This window comes from Dasypus novemcinctus, chromosome 2 (assembly GCF_030445035.2).
Source record: "Dasypus novemcinctus isolate mDasNov1 chromosome 2, mDasNov1.1.hap2, whole genome shotgun sequence".
Taxonomy (NCBI): domain Eukaryota; kingdom Metazoa; phylum Chordata; class Mammalia; order Cingulata; family Dasypodidae; genus Dasypus; species Dasypus novemcinctus.
The window spans coordinates 7,400,376-7,405,891 of record NC_080674.1 but is presented as its reverse complement, the minus strand read 5'-3'; positions in this window follow the sequence as shown (position 1 = coordinate 7,405,891).

Below are 5,516 nucleotides of genomic sequence, written 5' to 3'. Positions count from 1 at the left end.
TTTTTTTGCTTTTATTAGCTGCAGAGAAAATATATACGAATGCTTAAGAACTTGAGAGATTTTAGTTGCTCTAATTACTTGGCACAGCTAACATCACAAAGGAGCTCTACCTCAAGACCTCCTGCAGTCCTAGTTTCTAGACAAAGCAGTGAAATTTAGGTCACAATATTTTCAATATTTTTTATATTCTTTTTTTTTAAAGCAAATTCTCTTTCACAACAATTTGCAATTTCTGTCCAAAATCAAATGCTGAATTAACTCATTCGCTACTGAAAGTTTCTACTGTGAGATTAATTCTGAGTGAAATGAATTGACTTCTCTTTCTCCTAATGCATTGCTTAGCAAAGGCAGACTTCTGCAAAAGGAAAATCACAGCCCTAGGGTTACATGAAAAGCAACCACGAGAAGAAAATGACAGAGGAAAAATTAAACACGGGAAAAACTGCCCCGAACAAATACTATACACTAACATCTTGATTTTATAGTATTTCATCTCTAAAAAAGTTCTCCAAATTGCCTTATATATTTGGGAAGGAACCAATGGATTTAAGCCAAGTGGAGAGGAGAATCCTCAAGCAGAAACCGTTGCCCTCAACTTCTGCCTCAGAACTGGCCTCCCCATCCTGGGCCCCACATCTCAGGGTTGCCACACCCTCTCTTACAGGGACCCAGACGCGGAAGGTCCAGTGAGCGGCAGCCCCAGTATTACCATATTTTGTCTAGTTCTTGATTATGCTGCAGAAATGAACTTCAAGAGCTCGTCAGGTGAGTTAGGCCAGTGATTTATTTAGGCAGGGAGGGACAAGAAATGGGAGAAAATAACAGATCAGGGGTCCCAGGTACAGAGGAAGGGGCTGAAAAGTGTTGAAGAGGGCTGATTTACAGGCTATAATTCCCCATTACAGGTTGGGCAGGAACAGGGGTCCACAGGCAAGAGCGCACGCTCAGGCCTTGCCCCTGCTTTTTGAACTATTAATTATTCCACCCCTTTGCTAATGGTAGGGGAAGAGTCCCAGCTGTTTGCTGTTTTGCTTGATTACCCCACCATCAATCACCCATGAGGGCCCAATGATAAAGCCCCTGAGGAATATCCGGGGCTTCTCCTGGCTCCCGGAGGAAATGGCAGAATCTTGTTTGTGGGAGGTTCTTCCAGCAGCCATCTCGGGTTATTGAAGTCCACATGAACTTCTTGCCAGGTTCCAGATCCATCTATGGATTCCCTATCTTACTGGCTGTCTTCACCAGGCCAGTGGCACTGCTCAGGGCGAGGGAGGGCAGGCGTCCCCACCAGCCTCACTCCAGGATCAAGGACTCGCAGGTTCGCCCATGGCCACGGCTCTTCCTGTTTTTCTCAGAGTGTTCCTCCCTCTGATGGGTGATGGGCAGACCTCTGATGGGTGGGTCCTGGAGGGGTCCCCAGCACAGCCCCTGATTTCCCACCTGTGGCTCTAGACCATCAAGGACTGAAGGAGCAGAAGGTCTGTTGAGTCAGCCTCATCCCTGGGCAAGGCTGGTGGAAGGACACATTCACGAGGGGCCATGGATGCTCCGACAACTGCAGACTCGCCCTCCTGGTGCCCCCAGTTACTGGGCCACCTGCAAACAGAGGTGCTGGGCAGGTGGGTGCCTCCCACAGAGGACAGAGTGCATGGTGGAGCCCACAGACTCAGGTCGTTCTTCCCACCTACCCTTGGACACCTGCCCTGGCTGCAGAGAGAACAGAACAGAAGGCAGAACCACACAGTGGAGCTCCTGCCTTGGAGTGGAAGCTAGGGCTGGCCAAGACCTTGGCCTTGGACATGGGTTTTAGAGTTAGACAGCATGGACTTGACCCTGGACCCAGGACTTAACAGGCACATAACAGGGCAATTGCTTCATTTGCTTGAGAATTCATTCCTTCTTACTAAATTGGGGACATAGTAAAGTAGCAGTTTGATATGGTTATGATTCCAAAAAGTAGATATTGGATTATGTTTGCAATCTGATTTGTACCTGGGTATGATTGAGTTATGATTAGGGCATGGAGTCCCCACCCCTTGGTGGGTGGGGACTCAGATAAAAGGCATGGCAAAGAACAGAGTTGAAGGTTTCTGATTTTGGAGTTTTGATGTTGCAGTGTGATGCTGAAGACTTAAGCTGGAGCCCCAGGGAAAGAGACAGAGCCGTTCGCCTGATAGTCTACAGCTGACCTTGTGGAAAGGGGCAAAGCCTAGAGAGCCTCATACTCCACAGGTGAACTTGTGGAGAAACCAGAAGAGCTGAGCCCAAAGGAACCCAGGAAGCCTGAACCCTCGCAGAAACATTGGCAGCCATCTTGCTCCAACATGCGGAAATAGACTTTGGTGAGGCAAATAACTTATGCTTTATGACCTGGTAGCTGTAAGCTCCTACCCCAAATAAATACTCTTTATAATGCCCAGCAGATTTCTGGTATTTTGCATCAGCACCCCTTTGGCTGACTAATACAGTAAATATGAAGATTCAGTGAAAGGAGATCAAATGTGTAAGGTAGGCAGCAGATGTTTAATAAATGGAAGCTAATATAAAAAACTGCCACTTTGAGCCTAATGTTTGTTTGGTCAATGGCATTTAACTGACAGCCATTCATGAGCAACCATCTGTCTGCTCACAGTCACCCCCGCATGGCCAGTTGGGTTTCTGCAGCATTACAGATAGAAATCAAAACATCCTGGGCAAGAGATGGGAACTTGTCAGTCAAATACATGCAAGGGAAGTGAGGCTAGAACCAGAATCCGCCCCCCTCCCCAAAAAATCCATCTTTTCTACCAGATTCGTAAATGGCTCAAACACTAGATTCTTAAAATGGCTCAAATGTGTCCCATTTTCTCGCCTTCCAGACACAACCTTGGTGCAGGCAACTCTCACCGTCTCCCGACCTGGGCTTCCGGGCACTGGTCTGCCTCCTCCAGACTCTACCCCAGCTACTCCAGTCTTCTAACAATGCAAATCCACCCAAGGCCATCCCTGTGTCTCAAGACCAAAGCCAGGCCCTGCTTCCATTGGTACCTTCATCAGAGACAGTTGCCTCCTGGAATCCTGGGCTCCATCTGCCCCATTCTTCAGGCCATGTCAGTTTGCCCAGCGTGCCCTGCCTCTGGGCCTCTGCCTTCTCTGAGCCACACCTGCCCTCTTCTTCTGGCCTGGTTGACCCTTATTAGTGGGTATCTTCAGTCGCCAGATTAGCCGTGACCTCAGGAGAGCCTTCCTTGAGCTCCTGACTCTGGAATAAGCGCTTGTAGTCAGGCCACAATCTCATAGTTCATACTATGTATGACTTAATTTTTTTTTTTTAAGATTTTTTTTTAAATTTCAGTTTCATTTTCTCTTTATTTCCCTTCCTCCAGATGGTTCACTCATCTGTCTGCTCATTGTTTGCCTTCTCCAGGAGGCACTGGGAACTGAATCCAGACCCTCCCACATAAGAGGCGAGGGCCCAGTGCACTGAGCCATATCTGCTCCCAGATGATTGCTACGTCTGCTGGCTTGTGGGCTCTACTTGTGGTGGGAAGAGAGTCTAGCTCGTTGTGGGGGGAGGCGGTGTCCAGCTCATTGTGATGGGAGGTGACATTTGCTCATCTTCTTAAAGAAGAGGCACCAGGACCCAAACCCTTACCTCCCATGTGGTAGGCAGGCACCCAAGTGGTTGAGCTTCATCTGCTTCCCAGTATAACTTAATTTTTTTTTAATGTATCAATCTTTTTTTATTTAAAGATTTATTTATTTATTTATTTCTCTCCCCTTCCTCCCCACACTGGTTGCCTGTTCTCTGTGTCTGTTTGCTGCATCTTCTTTGTCCGCTTCTGTTGTTGTCAGCAGCATGGGAATCTGTGTTTCTTTTTGCTGCGTCATCTTGTTGTGTCATCTCTCCTTGTGTGCGGTGTCATTCCTAGGCAGGCTGCATTTTCTTTTGAGCTGGGCGGCTCTCCTTACAGGGTGCACTCCTTGCGCGTGGGGCTCCCCTACGCAGGGGACACCCCTGCATGGCACGGCACTCCTTGCGCGCATCAGCACTGCACATGGGCCAGCTCCACACGGGTCAAGGAGGCCCGGGATTTGAACCGCGGACCTCCCATGTGGTGGGTGGACGCCCTAACCACTGGGCAAAATCCGCCACGAGTATAACTTAATTTTTAACTAACTTTCCCACTAGACTGAACACATCCCTCCCATTAGACTGGACTGGTGCATCCCACCACTAAATGAAGGGATGGACACACAGTGTGTCTTATATAATCATTTCCTCAATTCACTCATCAATGAATAAATGAATGAATGAATGAATGAATTGGATGCAGAAATATGGCTTTACCTCCGTGACTTGCTTCTGTTCCCATTTGTTTTAGTATGCTAATGGCTGCCAATGAAAAAATACAAAAAATGAGTTGGCTTCTATAATGGGGATTTATTAGGGTAAAATGATACAGTTCCAAGGCTGTGAAAATGTCCAAAGGCATCACCAGAAATGCTGTCTCACCCAATTGCAGCTGTGGGTAATGAGACACAGGCCTGGACATAACGGCAGCCTACTCTTCTCTCCCCCCGTCTCTTCCAGCTTCAAGTTGCTCCATGGGCCGAATCTCTCGGGGGTCTTGTTGCTTCAGCTGCCGGCAGCTCCGCTGATTCCAGCCTCCCTCTCTCACAGCCTCTCAGGATTTCTCTGTCTTTCTGTGGCTGTGGGCAGTCCTGGTGTCCTCTCTCCCATATCAAGGTCCAAATGCAGCTCTCTTTCTCCGTGGCTTTTTTTTTTTTTCTGTGTGTCTCTGAAGTTTCTCCCATGTCTGAAGGCTCCAGCAAGGGGGCAGAGACCCTGGATCACACCTCACTGAAGTCCTTCAATCAAAGGCCCCCAACTGAATTCAATCCAAAGGGTCCCACACCCACAGGAATGGGTTAGCTCCAAGAACACAATCTTTTCTAAGACTCACAAAAGCTTCCAACTGTCACACCATTCAATATTATATTTGCCTCAATCATTCCCTCCCCAATCCCACACATCATACCTTCCAAACCTTTATTTTCCATGTCCCCTCTGTTAATTTATGGCACACACTCTTCTTTATCTGGAGAGGCCAGGATAAGAGTCAAAGTCTTATCTGGTGGCCTCTGTTGGGTCACAATTATGCAATCCATGGAGCTCTCAGTATAAAGACTTAAACTTCCAGAATCCACCTGCTTAGTTCCTTGAGTTTCTTTTCTTGGATTCTTTTCTTGGATGCCCAGCTCTGAATTCTTTTCTCTTCCTATTGTAATCATCACTCTCTTTTTGGTTTGGTTTTTCTATCCTTTATCTTCATTCCTCAGCTATTTCTGGCCACATTGGCACAGTCAATCCCTGGAATGCCCTTCACTTTTTTTGGGGGGGTGGGGTACCAGATAACTTTGTTTGAAGGAATGGTACCAATGAAAGAACTTGGTAGACATTGATACAACTTACAGAAAAGGTAAACCCAACACACATGCACTACCCTGTGGCTCTGGGGAAGCCAACATAAAGT